Consider the following 15,426-nt stretch of genomic DNA (forward strand, 5'->3'; position numbering starts at 1 on the left):
GGCATTGAGACAGGTGATGGTGGACGGATAGGTGAGGGAGGTTGGCTGGATGCTGTGGTTAGGAGAAGGCGGCTGACTATATATTGGGTGTATTGTAGCAAGGGGAGGGTGGCTCGGACTTCCTTCTAGATTTGATCCTCCTAATAAAGAATGTTAACGTGGGTAAAACCGACTTGGAGGCAGGCACCAGCTGGCTAGAAATGTTATGGGGTATTAAGTGTAGCCATAATGGGAAAACGTAACCATGGAGGGAGATTAATTTGGCATCCTCAATGTCTGCGACCCCCATATTTGGAGGCCTCCTGGAGGCAGTCACCTATGTTGCTATACGGAAAGCAGAGGACAACCTCGTGTTAACCGAGTTTTATGGTTGTGACTTTCACTCTTTCACTGATCTGAAATGGAAAGGAAAAGATGGACAAAATGAAATACAAAACAGATGACGCTGTTTCCTTGGAGTCTCCACCAGCTTTGCTCCGAGACCCTTTCTGCCTCCCCTTAGGCACAGCAGTCTGATGCTGAGCATAAGGGTGTGGGGAAGGCATCACCTTTACCACTGGGTGCTCCACAGTCTCTCACCCTTGTCCACTCTGCACTTGTGTGTCTCTGTGTTAACTTCCATCTACTGCAGGGAGAAGCTTCTCCCTTGTGAGCCGACCTGAGCACTGATCTATGGGTGTAGCAGTGTGTCATTAGGAGTCATTTCACTGCTGTGTTCCTTTAGCAGAACAAAGTAGCACATTTCTCCTAGGGCCCATGACCTTGCTAGTCCCAGGATCAGGGCCATGGGAGCAGGATTCGAAATGGGTACCATCTAATGGAGTAGGCCTTTCTGCCAATGTTTTTAAAAGTTATGGTTAAGTCCATGACATTATGTCACCAGCTAGTCCCAAGGCTATTGATTCTTCTCCACAACCTGGTGGTAAGACCTTATTGCTGAGAAAAAATATATTTTAAGATACTTTCGGGTTGGGGATTTAGCTCAGTGGTAGAGTGCTTGCCTAGCAAGTGCAAGGCCCTGGGTTTGGTCCCCAGCTCTGACAAAAAGAAAAAAAAAGATACTTTCATTAATTCCTTGAGATTTCATATGGTGTGTTTGGATCCTATTCACCTTCACCTCGGTCCTTTAACTCCTCACAGAGCCATCCACCTCTATACCCCAGGCTTTGTTCCTCCAATTTGTGAAGTCCACATGCTTCTGGGTCCCAAGTATTCCACTGCATTAGGATTGACTTACCAAGAGCCACTCCCTTAGAGAAAACAGTCCTCTCTCCCTCAAAAGCCATCAATCGCTTATCCAGCCCTTTGAGTGTGGCTTGTATAAGTGGGTCTGCAGGATGAGATGAATGCAGACTTGCAGTCGGTTGTGTTCTGTCTCAGCTGTGAAATAGGACAGGAAGGTGCTGGTCATGAGGTGACAGACAGGTGTGCAGAGTTGGATAAGGGCTGGGCCTCACAGGAGAAAGCAGATATTTTAGAGTACTGGGAAGCACACATGGTAGGGAGTGGTCGTACAGCTTCAGAGACGTTTATGAGATGTACATAAAGCAGAAGGGGGTATAGCTCAGGAGTAGAGCATTTGACTGCAGATCAAGAGGTCCCTGGTTCAAATCCAGGTGCCCCCTTCTTATTGTCTCCTTCATACACAGGAGACCAAATGTGAGACATTGGTTAACACAGAGCTGCATAACATACTGTGCTCCCTTGTGCTCTGTATTCTTCTCAGACCTGATCTCTGTTCTGTTCTCTTCTCTGACAGGAACTAGTAAGAAACCCACTGTGAGACCCATCCAGGTCACAGGTTGTGGCACTCCAAGGCTCTATAAGGTTCACTTGGTGCAGAAAGTCAGAGCAGAGTTCTGTGAAGCTGAGAGTGGCTTCTTCCTCTGGAAACTTTCCATAGCTGTTCCCTCAGGAAGTCTCTCCAGGGCCTCCTATGGGGTGCTCCCCAGTTCCACTTTCCCCTAACATGTGCTTTGGCTCCTGCTCCTCCTGAGGAAAGACTTTGATCCATGAATTTGGCTCCAATTTATACCAAGACTCTGAGAAAAAAGGAAAATGACTGATCTCTTTTTGTGTCTTCACTGTGGCTGATAAGTGACCAGAGCTAATGAACTCCATGAATGTTATTGAGTGAATAAATGATGGATGGAAGGAGCACTGTCCTGATGTTCTAGAGGATAAGTTCCCTCTGGACTGCAGGTTGGCTAATGAAGATGCAGAACCCACAGCTCTTCTTGGCCATTTAAGAAAAGTTAATTGTGAACTAAAGGAAAACACCACAGTTAATTGTCCTTCTACATCTGTAGCTAGGGCTGTAGCACACCCAGAGATGAGGTGCATTTAGGTTGGCTAATAAAAGTTGAGAGAAGGGTGAAGGGCAAACTTAAATAGAAAATTACTGACAGGCTCAAGATCAGTAGAGGAAGCAGTAGATCATAAAAACATAACAAGCCTGGGTGTGGTGCCATGCTTGAAGAGGTACTAATGAGAGGATACCTTACCTATAAGGTGGGGGTATAGCTCAGGGGTAGAGCATTTGACTGCAGATCAAGAGGTCCCTGGTTCAAATCCAGGTGCCCCCTTGTTTTAATATGTTTTTGGTTCTTAACTTACCATATCCACCTTAGGCAGGACCTCAGTGAAGCTATGAGGTCTCCATTAGTTGAAGTGTCTTGAATAAATTATATGACCTCCCTCTCTAGGCTACATAATACAAGGTAATTTGATGTCTTCTATGAGTATGACTTAGCCTTAAGAAAACTTAACAGAACTCCCACACAAGTACACAAACCTTGAAGGCTCTGAATCCATCCACTCCTCCCCCAATTGACACAATGATGAGAGACAGAAAAATGATAGAAGGCCAAAATACAAGAAATACCCATAAAGGAAGGTGTGGGCTTCCATCCTACCTTTCTGCAAGGACTTATCACAACTCCACAGGGAGTATCAAAGAATTTTAACACCAAAGGGAAGATCTTAAAACCCTAGGCTACAAAGTATACAAAGATGATATATACAGAACAATAAAATCATCACGGTAGTTAACTTTTCAACAGCAGTACCTGACACTAGAAATGTTTGTGGCTGCAGGACACCCCACAACTGTTAATGACTTTACAAAGGACCTTCAACTAACAACTCAAAGGGATGTATCCCATGCCTGGCACTGGGATGTCTTATTTGGCAATTTATGGCTTCTTGAGGATCCTAATCCCCTGAGCGGGGAAATTCCAACTAAACTGTGGTGTTTCTGAGACCCCCAGGACATTATAGGGTACTGACATTGCTCTCAGATGCCCATCAGAGCATGCTGACAAAATGTTATTGATAAAAGACACCAAACATATTAGTCACAAGACATGGGGAACCAAGTTGGTACTGACCAGGAAGCGTCTTCCTTGTCAGCTGGCTTGGGTGGAACTGGAAGGTCCTTTGTAAAGTCATTAACAGTTGCACCCAGCTGTGGACTCTGTGAACTGCAATAATGACCTGCATGGCCAGTTATGAGGTTGAAAACACATTTTGTTGTGCTCAAAACACATGGCAAGTAGGATAAGGTAGGTGAGAACAAAATGTCCTTAGTCCCCACTCAATAAAACCTAAACCAGATCCTCTTGGAACAGTACCTTGGGATGACTACCTGTGTCTCTAAATAGCTCTAGGGATGTTTCAGATACACTTGCTTATACCTATTAATTTTGTATAAGCAACTCCATGCTACAGGTGTGGAAAAGCATTGGTTAAATCAGAGCCAAGCAAGACACAACTCATAATGACCAAGCCATAGCAGAGTTTACATTAATGATTCAGGGACTCTTGTGCCAGCCTTCCTGAGCAGGGATTGAGTAGCCTCCATTGTCTCCCATCTTCTTCCCTCTGGGTCTCTGTTTATGAAATCTCTCGATGTATTAGAAGAAGAAATAACATGAAGAATGGCTTCCACCTTCAGAACAATGGAGAAGTGAGAATCAGAGAGTGGATGGTCTCAGGAGCATGACATGGCCAGCAGTGTGGCCAACAGGGTACAGTCTTGAGTCAGTGGTTGCATGAACTGTAAGCAATTGTTCCACTAGTGACTTATGCCCTTGTACCTGTGTAGACTCTCCTCATTAGCACCTGATCCATGTACTGCCTCACCAGGGATGCTCTGTGACTTCTCATCTCCAGTGCCCTAGGGAACCTGACTCACCACTAATGAAAATTAGTATTCAAGAGAGATAGGGGCACTGAAAATTCCCAACACTCGTGATGTGTGTGTGTATGCTTACAATTGCATGTGTGTATAGGGATGAGTGTACATGTATGTGTGTGTATGTGTAGATATCTCTGTGGGTGTCCAAGTATCATGTGTTTGTGAGGGCATGTGCTTACCATGGAGCACGTGGGGAGCTCAGAGGAAAGTCAGAGGTGTGAGCTCTCACCTTCTGCTTTATTTGAAACAGAGTCTCTCTTATTGCTTGGATACATACTCCAGGCTAACTCTTCATGATCTTCCAGAAGGATTCTCCTGTCAACGCCCATCTTCCTGTGTGACTGCTTGGATCACATCTACGTTCCTACATGTCTGTCCTTTTCATGTGGGAAAGAAAAATACACATACGACACATAGCCACCTTAGATTCTCAGGCTCGTGCAGCAAGTGCTGATGTCTGCTGAGCCAGCACACTAGACAACATTGTGGTAATTTGATTATTGTTTTCAGTTTCAGTTTTATGCAATCCTATCCACCCTGCAGAAATAGCTGAGGCCACTACACAGTGGAGGGATCTGCATTCTCTCTGTGTGTCTTCAGCAAAGGCAGCTGACTGTGGAGCTGTCCATGGTGCTCGATGGAGCTCCAGCCCTGTCAGGCTCTTAGCTTTTCACACAGCACTATAGCAAAGGCTGCCTGTGAAAAGTTCAGGTCTTTGGTGGGAATAAATATTGTTCTGTGCAGTGAAACTTCAAACACTGAAGCACAACTGCCACCACACAGATCCTGACCGTTTAGAGCAGGTGCCAACCAACACCCACCATTGGATGCCAATGAGCTGCCTGGAATCCTGGTGGCTTGTGTGCTTCACCCCCACAGCCTGGGATTCACAATCCCCAGCTCTGGATGATCCACTGGAGTCCTCCAGTTGATGCAGAAGTCAGCTCACTCTTTATCCCCTTGCTTTAGGGACTTTACCTGCTGCCCACTCCACAGGCTGTGCTGGCTTCCTTCCATGCACGGTTCTAATGCAGAAACCCTTTCTTTCTACTGAAGTTGCCATGGCCTAGGATTAGGGACCTCATGTCCCCTTCTAAATATGATGAAGACTTGGTCCACTGAAAGATCAGAGATCCAAGAACACACACACGTGCACGCGCGCATGCACACACACACACGCACACACTCTCTCTCTCGCGCACACACACACACACACACACACACACACACACACACACACACACCAGCTGGGATGCACCTTACACTGCTGACCAAGCAGATGGGTGGTGACAGATCTCCTCCCTCTTCGTGGTGAATCCCAAGCACCAGTATCTTCTCATCACACAATGTGTCTAGTGGGAGGGGAACCTGTAGGGCACAAGTGACCATGACAAGGTAAACACAGCCTTTATTCTGGTGTCTGAGGCTAAAAGCAGAGTGGTTTTGTCACCAAGTCGCCTCTCTGGGAACTTTAAACCCTGAACAGAGGATTCATAGGCCATAGAACAAAAAAGGAAAGGAAGGGAAGGGAAAGGAAAGGAAGGGAAAGGAAGGGAAGGAAAAGGAAAGGAAGGGAAGGGAAGGGAAGGGAAGGGAAGGGAAGGGAAGGGAAGGGAAGGGAACCAATGTAAGAGAATTGTCCCTAAGAAAACAGAGACTGGAGGGTGGAAAGCTGAGACAGGGCTGTGGGGCTGGAGCCTGGGGCCATGCTTGATGCTTTAGACCTCATGTTGCTTTGCAGAAGGCACAGGTTTGATTCCTAGCACACACTTGGCATCTCTCAACAATCTGTAAGTCCAGGTCCAGAAGGTCTGAAATGCTTTTCTGGTTACCTTGGGCACCAGGAAACCACATATTTTACAGCCAAACATGCAGCCAAACTCATAAAATGTAAAAAATAAAAAGACTGAAGGACAGGGTTTGCTGCCACACAATGGGGAGAGTGAGTCACTGACTTAGCCTCAGAATAGCTCAGCAGCCTCAGATTCAGGCTATCCCTCCACAATGGAAGGTTTATGGAACAACTAATTAAGACCTTCTGAAATAGACACAGATAATTAGACATTGATGGGACTCTCACTTGTGATTGATAACTGATGTTTGAAAAGCACAGCTATAGGGTCCTAGAGGGACGTGTTTGAGGTGACTGGAAAGAAGAACACTGAAGAGAGGAGACAAGTACAGGCTTTTAAATGACAGGAAGCTGCAGTGAAACACATCTCCACACACTGGGCTTCTGTGGGCTTCCTTCTTCCTGGATGCTCTTTCCCATGAAGAGAATTTACCAGACATCACTTCAGTCAAATCAGTCTTCATAAGGGGCATCCAACTACATTGCCAAGATGTAGCTAAAGAGAAGGCTCTGGGTTCTCTACTTCTGTGAACTGATTTAGTCAAGGCCTCCTGCCATGGAGAAAGATCTCTTTCCCTTTTTCCAACAGCAAAGTTCTATCTGCATTGCCTCTGAATTCTCTTTCTGAACCACTCAGTTCTCATGGGACGTCAAACCTTCTCATAGAATGCATGGCAAGAACAGCCTGTCACAAATAGTCACACTGTCATCACTTTACTCTCAAGTTTAGCCTTTCAGCTCTGCAAGTTCTTATATATGTCCTACTGGGTCACATGACAGCCATGTTATATACTTTCATTATTATTCCCTACATTTCCAGCAGTGAGCATCCTATAGGTCCTGTACTTTGGAATCAAACCAGTCAACCCAATGGATGTTTCAGTCACATCCTAATGTACCAATCTTACAAAAGGAACAAACAATCTTCCTGAGCAGAAAGAGCCCTCCTCTGGCATCTCCTCAACAGCTGACATTAGCGAGTTAGTGGCTTTAAAAGTTCAGCAATCCTCTGCTGATGCCTTCTGCCTCCTACGAGTCTTTGACTTCAGGTAGTATTTCTCCATGCAGGCACGGCCTCAGACTCTGTCCACTCTCATCTTAGCCTGCCAGAGTCTTGAAATTCAGAATGCAGTTCATCGTTCAATGGGCACCTAGACCACACTGGACCATTGCTCACTGAGTGGGAGGCGGGGGTTACTGGAAGAAGGTATGTCATACTTTCATTTCTGCTGCTGTGATAAAATGCCCTGAAAGGAGGCAAGTGAGGGTGAACAGGGTTAAAGTTAATTCCCAATTTCAGGCCCTTATTTCAGGAAAGTCAAGGCAGCAGGAATGGTAAGCAGTTGGTCATATCACTTCTATGGCTAAGATCAGAGAAAAATGAATGCACGCATGCTTGTCATGGCTAAGCTCACTTTCTGCACTCACACAGTCCAGCATACCTGCCTAGGGAACAGTGCTGGGTCTTCATAATCCATTGCCTTAGTTCTCAACACAATCCCCTCCAGACATGCCCATAGGCCAACCTAATCCAGACACTGTATCCTTCATTGACTGCATTTTCAAGGTGAGTCTACATTGTGTCAAATTGAAACTAACTATCCCAGTGAGAGTGAGGGAAAGAATACAGATGGGAGATTAAAATAAAGGTAGATAGGACTCAGCAGAGATAAGAGATCTGTGTGCCTTGCATTAATGTTCCTTGATAATAGTGTGGCTGATAAGTAATCCACAGCAGTAGATGGTGTCATTGTAACACTTATTCTAGAGGCCTCAGCTAATGAAGACTTTCTAACATCATGGGTGGCCTGCCTAAGAGGAATGGTAAGTCAGTAACCAGACATAAATAAGGGGGCACCTGGATTTGAACCAGGGACCTCTTGATCTGCAGTCAAATGCTCTACCCCTGAGCTATACCCCCACTGTACCAGTGTACACAGTTAATAATTGTCATCTAAGTGGTGATCTAGTAGGACTGACTATAAAGTTAAATTACAGATGCTCACAGGCCTATATCCCAGAAGCTGCCAGACCTGACAGGTGAGACGCCTCCCTCAGCTCTGCAGCTTTCCAGACCTGTCCTTGAATAGCATCATCAGCCAAGGAAATGGAGAGGAGCAGCCTGCAGATGCTGAGATTGCTTCACACTGCTGTCCTGGGTTAGCTCCTGAGCTGGCCAACTGCCTTCACCTGGGTACCCAGATGCCCCTCTCTTCTCTACCTGAAGGCAGATTGGCTGTCACTCAGAGTTCTCACAGGACCCTATCTTGCACCATCAGCAGCAACACTGCAGGATCCCACTCTGCCTGGGACAGCAGCTCAGCCAGTCTTTAGCCCATGAGGCTGAAGCAAGTGAGCAGTGAGCTCTGGAAGGGAGAGAGAAACTCATGGTGGGGGGACGTCCACTCTACATAAACAGCCTGGTTTTGTGACTTGTCTCCTTAGTTCTGACCACTGGTTTACCAGAGTGGCATTCTTTTCTTATCATTAGACACTGGCAGTGAAGAGACTCTGGCTAGTTCAAGTGTGGTGAGCAAGGCTCTGGCAGTCCTTGCCCTTCTCCCTGATTCCCTCTGCCTTTCTAAAAACCATTAGATTACATTTCTAAAGCCAGCCACCAAGGTCTGTTTCCTCCTCTTGAGGTTGATCACCAAGGTCCAGTTATTAAAGTATTGAAGTCCGCAATCAAAAACCCCCTTTGGCTCACCTAAGTAACATGCCAATAAAAATTATATAAGCTCATCCTAACATTGGGTTTCCCATTTCACCTTTTTAAAATTTTATCTATCTATCTATCTATCTATCTATCTATCTATCTATCTATCTATCTATCTATCTAATGAATGAGTACTCTGCTGCATATACATCCACAGGCCATAAAAGGACATCAGATCCCCTTATAGATGGTTGTGAACCACAATGTGGTTGCTGGGAATTTAACTCAGGAACTCTGGAAGAGCAGCCAGTGCTCTTAACTGCTGAACTATCTTACCAGTGCACACCCCCATCTTACCTTTGGGAACCATCATTTGCCTATGGGCTTCATCTGTCTCCCCTCTATCCAGAGACAGTTTTTGGTCCCTCCTGGACAAATATCCTTGCTTCCCTTCCCTTATCCCTTCCTCTTCTCCCTTGTCCTCTATCTTCTGACTTGGCTTCTTATCCCCTGCCCTCTGTCCCTCTGGGGCAAGTAAATCTTTTGTGCTAAGAAGTTGGACTTGGCATGTCTTGAGCTGATTTCAAGGTCCCTCTATAACTGCTGTGCCTGGAAAATCCCAGACGAATTCTCTATCATAGTCCCTGCCTTCTCTTTAAGACCCTAACAAAAACAGAGAAAACAGATAAGAATGGGAGGAACATGGAGTATGTAAGAAAAGATGGGAGGCAGCCATCCATCCACATGAAGAGCAGTTCTACAAAAGGTGTGGCCCATATTCAAGGTAGATCTCATCTCAAAAGATCCAGATTAAAAGTGGGTTTATTACTACCCAAAGACTATACATGGACTGACCCTGGACTCTGACCTCATAGGTAGCAATGAATATCCTAGTAAGAGCACCAGTGGAAGGGGGAAGCCCTGGGTCCTGCTAAGACTGAACCCCAGTGAACTAGACTGTTGGGGAGAGGGCAGCAATGGGGGAGGGTTGGGAGGGAACACCCATAAGGAAGGGGGGGGGAGGGGATGTTTGCCCGAAACCGGGAAAGGGAATAACACTGAAATGTATATAAGAAATACTCAAGTTAATAATAATAAAAAAAGTGGGTTTATTTAAGAAAAATTATTTATGATTTATTTAAGAAAAACTCTTGAGGCTGGAAAGATGGCTCAGGGGTTAAGAACATTCACTGACTGCTCTTCCAGAGGACCTGAGTTCAATTCCCAGCACCTACATGGAAGTTATAATTGTCTGTAACTCTAGTTCCAAGGAATCCAGCACCCTCAAAACATTGCAAAACATCAACTAATGCTCATAAAATAAAAATAGAGAAAAGAAAAAACTCTCACAGCTGTACCAAGCCACTTGGTTTTTTAGTTAATTCCAGATGTAGTGAAGCTGACAGCCAAGAATAGGCAATACAGTGTTCTTGTCCCTTCCTCCACAATCCTCCCCTCCACACACCTCATCAAAGTCCAGGCTCAGACAAGGACACTCTTCTTACACAACAGCCACCTGACTTCACTCCATCTAAGCTATAGTCATCCTATTGGCCCAAATTGGCTCACACATCCTGGGATCTGCTCCTACCTGCTCTGTCCATATCAGACACAGTACTAACAACAGAAGTTCACATGCCCAGATCTTATAATAAAAATATAAATAATATGAGAAATCAAGGCAGTTCCTGCCCTTAACAAAAATATCCACCAAAGAGAATTACTCAAATGAACCCTCAGAACACAGAACTGAAAAGAACAATCACAAACTTTACAACATAGAGAGCCTTCAATAGACCTAGCCCCTCGACCTCAGACTTCCCAGCCTCTAGATCTGTGAGACATACACCTCTGTGCAAATTCACTATCGCAGAGCCCTCCATTACATCACCACAGATGGGACAAAGGCCCCAGCCTGACCTTGAATCAATGTCCTCATGTCAGTTCAACATGTCATCTTGAATGTTTAGTGAGCATTTCTAACTTAGCATTTCCCAAACCATAGAGATCATCTCCCCCAACCTTCTCAAGTCTTCCCTCTTCTCATCAAGAGATTACTCTAGCCTTCTAGTTGTCCAGTTATCTAAACTAAAATGGGGAGTTTGCAGACCTCGTACCCTACCCATGGGTTCACTGGCAAACTCTTGGTGCTTCATATACAGGCTTTGGAGAATTGGCCCTGCCTGCTTTCCACAGAGATTAAATAAAGAGATCTGTGAGACACTTAAATCACTTTGTCTAACACAAGTGCTTCTCAGTAGAAGTATCTGCTCCTTGTCCTTCCATGTGTGGAAGGGACACTTTCACATATGAAGACAAATACTCAAGGCCAGGGAAACAGAAGTCCACACAGAGGAAAATAGTTTTAAGCCACCCACAGTGGGCCCATCCATACCTGGGCACCTCCTTTCTTCTAGGCAGAGTCTGTAGCCCAGCACCTAGTAGGGAAAGAAAGGTAGTTCCAGGTTCCAATACCAAGTTTTAGACAAAAGCAATAGGTACCATGTATAACTGCATTAGGACACACAGACCTGTGATCTCCAGTCAAATGCCCTAACCCTGTGCTGTTACCCCCGTGGACGGGTGTTTCTTAGCTCAATTTTCTTTTGTGTGCTAACACTTAGACCCCTTCAGGAAGCAGCTAGATGTGACTAGCAAGATGGTGTCCCTCAGCTCTAAACCTTCCCAGCTCTGTCCTTCAATGGGCCCTTCAGCCAGGGAAAGGAAAGACATAACCTGTAGACCCCAAGTTCATTTCACACTGCTGTCTTGGGATAGTTCATGAGCTGACCAACTGTCTCCTGCTTTATCTCCCAGACATGCATCCCCCCCTTTCCATGACAGAATGGGCTATCACCTAAATACTTTCAGTTGGCACTGATAAGAGCAACACTCCAGAATCCCTTCCTGAAAGAGCAGCTGAGTGAGGCTCCTGGCCACTGGGATTGAAAGAAGAATGCAGTGGCACTGCACAGGAGGAAACAACTCACATGGAGACACCCACCCTAGACAGAAAACCTGGTTTGCTGATTGCCTCCTAGGACTACTGTGCATGGCCAAAAGAGCATGGGTATACCTTAGGGCTAGCTAATCTCTGCTTGTGGGAAGTTGGCTCTGGGCATAGCTATTAGTTCTCTGACCTAAAGAACTGTCCCCCACAAACTACCTACCCTCTGAGAGTTCAATAGAGCCAGAGAAATTGCAAATATACAGACAGGGGAGCCAGATTGTAAGAATAAGAAGGACATTCAAACTACAGAAAGAGATAGGAGACAGTTACCCATCTACATGACATGTGTCTAAGGGCTGGCTTGTGGCTTCCAACTCTACCAAGGACCATAATGAGAACAAATGAAAGAAAAGTAGAACTGAATATCAGCAATAACTCATATGAGTAAAAAAAAGAAAGTAATTAAACAAAAACCCCAAAACCAAATCAAAACAATAGGCAGGTGATAGCTGGGCTTGAACCTGGAAACTCAGTAACCATAGCCAAATGCTCTACCCCTGAGCTACATCTCACTGCCTGACTATGAGAGTGTACTAACCACCCTTTATACTCACAGATGTACACAGCACTCCCATAAAAGGCAGGAAATTTTTACTTAGCTCCAGAGGGTTTGTAAGACTAGTACAGGATACTTCTAAACCCAACCCAAAAAGATCCTTCTCTGATCTGCAGTGTCCTCAGCTCTACCTACCCACGTGACTTCACATCCCTCCACATGTCTCCAGGTTATGTGAACAACAAACATACACTATATATAAAATACCACAGCTACTATAGGATTTTCTCATTTTATACATCACAATAACCTCAGTTGGAAGGTACCGTGCCTAACCAGACTTCTTCAGTACCTACATCTAAACACATCTGTCCAGCCTGAGGGTCTGTACATTCCCTGGTTCTACTGGACAATGAAGGAGTTCTGAAAACGACCTTGAAGACACTATAGAGCAAGGATCATAGAGGGGCTCTACAGAGACAGCTCGACTGTGAACTTTATCCCCACTACACAAAGGTGTCCACTGTATAACAAAATAGCTTCCACAATTATTTTTCAAGGGTAAAAATATTGTTTTTAAAATGTAATCGTTAAAGAAAACCCTTCTCAATTCTCGGTGCATCTCTCCTGTCACCTACACACAGCCAATTTCCATAGTCATGGTAGCCCTCTCTGTGATGGACTATTACTTAGAAATGTGAGTCACATAAACCCTCCCCTCTCCCAAGTTGTTTTCACAGCACCAGAGCAGTAACTAGGATGTCTCATGTTTACAACTTCCTTGTCTCCTTCAAGTATCTAGTTTTCCTCAACCTGTGAGAGCTCTATGAAATGCCCTTCAGAACAGTATTCCATACAGGAGAGCGTTGGGTCGTAAACTTGTTCACTCTCTGCTTTCTGGCAGTAATCAAAGCTTCTGCTGACTTTGTACTAATTACACCAAATCGTCCCCTGTTCAATCAAGGTCCCATGGTAGCTCCACCTTCACTAAGACAATTTCTCTCTTATGTCTGGAAAGCTCGTCTTTCCCAGATTTCTGGTGTTGAATTTAAAAGGGGGAAAAAACCTTCCTCTGGTTGCTTTCTGTGAGAGATGAGCAGAGGAAATTTTCCAAGCTTGATGGTGCTGCCATTCCATCTATAAACTTGATTTGCAGTCTGGAGGGTATAGGATACAAGCCAGAGTCCTTCCCATTTTGAACTGTTTCCTGATATCCTCTAGTGCCTAGCATTGCTGTTGAAAAGTTTAGCCATCATGATTTCCTATCCTGTGTGTATCTACTGCTTCTTTCCCTGGTTACATTTTTAAGAGATTTTGGCTCTGGTGTTCTTTGCTGTGAATTTTGATAGCGTTGATGGTCATCATTTTTTATCTACTGTGCTCAACAATAGAAGGATATTTTCTAATGGAAAACCTTGCCTTTTGTTATGAGAAAGTTTATTGGACTTTGTCCCTTTATCACTTTATTTTTCTATTATTTTCATTAGTTTATTTTTAACTGATTTTCAGTTATGTATACTACTCCTGTGTCTGTATGTGGAAATATGCATGTGTGTGCAGGTGCCTGCAAAAACCAGAGAAGGCATTAGTGGCCCCTGGAACTGGAGTTACAGATCATTTGTGAGTTGCCAGATGTGTGTGCTGTGAATCAAACTCTGGTCCTCTTCAAGACAATTTCTATATTGTTAACTGTTATTCCCCTCTCTAACACTTCATTAGCTGTTGTTTTATACATCTTAGTTTTAAACACTAATTTTAATATGTTATTACTTTTTCTTTTGTCTTCTCAATTTACTTTATTATTTGGAAAATCCCCTTAATATCTTCTGCATTTTATTTCTTTTAATTTCTAGAAGCTAATTTTTGTTCTGTAGGGGGTCACTTAATATAGGAACCTCTTTGTTTTCCATATATGGTATACTTCCTATCTTTAGGGTATCACTTTCTTTGAAGCTTTCCTCCCTGTCTGGCCAATTAACAGGTAGATCAGTTATCTGGAGATCTCCGCATATAACAATTGCAACTAATCAGATGCTCTCTCTTTAAAATTCTTATCATAATAGAAACCAAGAAAAGGAAGCTGTCAGGAGATGAGAATGCTAAAAATACAGAGAAAGGCTATTATAGATAGATGTTGAAATCAGAAGTGAGCAGAAACTCCTGTGGAGTGGGGCCAGTGTCTTTAGAGGAACAGTCAAACTACTGATCAATGTGGGCATCAGTTGGCTTCTGCCTTGGAAGGACCACAGGCTCCAAGCCTAAAGCTTCCTCAATGAGTTCAGGAACCACATTCAGACTACACAGATGCCCTGCGCTGGAGCCTGAGATTCTGCACTCCTATACTAGGACCAATGCCATCAGGGGTTAGCTAGCTGCTCCATGGTAGCTTCCATGAAGTCTCAGTGGGAGTACAGTATTTATGATTCATTTTTCTGTAACTTTTGGGTTTTCTACCTTTAGTAGTTATGTCTAACTGTGACCAAACATCTGACAAAAGCAAGCTGGGGGAAGAAGGGCTTATTTTTTGGCTCATGGTTGTAGGAGAGAGAGACAGTTCTTCATGGCAGGGATGCATGGTGGCAATAATGTAAGGTGATCATGTTACCTCACAGTCAGGAAGCAGAAAGACATAGTTGCTAGCACTCAGCTTTTTTTTCCCTCTTCCCTTTCATATTCAGACAAGGAAACCATGGAATCCAGAGCCAACCAGAGCCATGGAATGGTTCTACTCACATTGTGAATGAATCTTCCCTCCTCTGTTAAACCTCTCAGAAACTGTAAGACACGCCCAGAGATGTTCTTCCTTGGTTATTCTAAATCCAGTCAACCTGGATTAGTTGTAATTGTATTGTAATACCTATATCTAAGGAATTGGTGTATGCAAATGAGTGAACTTTTTTTTTCATTTGAGTGCCAAGGAAGCCAAGGGGTGAAGTGCATTGTGTTGTTTTCTAAAAGGGCAATGCAGATATGCTCTTACACACCATCCACTCAGCAGTGGAGTGGATGTCACATAAGCTCTGACATGGACAACTGCAGGTACTCCCAATGGGAATAACCAAGGCAGTTGCTTAAAGAAAAAAAGAACCAACATGAATTTTAAAAAAATGTTAAGAACAAAAACACCTCCTTATAAATACGATGTAAAACCAAGACCTTTTATGTCTTAAGACAAAATAAAATGAAAGTTCATGGAAGAGAGCTCAGATCACCT

General features: G+C 44.2%; 3 non-coding genes across 3 annotated transcripts; 2 read left to right on the forward strand and 1 right to left on the reverse strand.

Annotated features, from left to right (window-relative positions):
- The first annotated feature begins 1,553 nt into the window (after positions 1-1,553).
- Positions 1,554-1,625, forward strand: Trnac-gca. The gene has a single exon. It is a non-coding gene; the product is annotated as a tRNA-Cys (tRNA).
- Positions 1,626-2,513: 888 nt separating this feature from the next.
- Trnac-gca lies at positions 2,514-2,585 on the forward strand. Its single transcript has one exon. It is a non-coding gene; the product is annotated as a tRNA-Cys (tRNA).
- Positions 2,586-7,899: 5,314 nt separating this feature from the next.
- On the reverse strand, positions 7,900-7,971 carry Trnac-gca. The gene has a single exon. It is a non-coding gene; the product is annotated as a tRNA-Cys (tRNA).
- Positions 7,972-15,426: the final 7,455 nt, after the last annotated feature.

Source organism: Rattus rattus, chromosome 6, assembly GCF_011064425.1.
Source record: "Rattus rattus isolate New Zealand chromosome 6, Rrattus_CSIRO_v1, whole genome shotgun sequence".
Classification (NCBI taxonomy): Eukaryota; Metazoa; Chordata; class Mammalia; order Rodentia; family Muridae; genus Rattus; species Rattus rattus.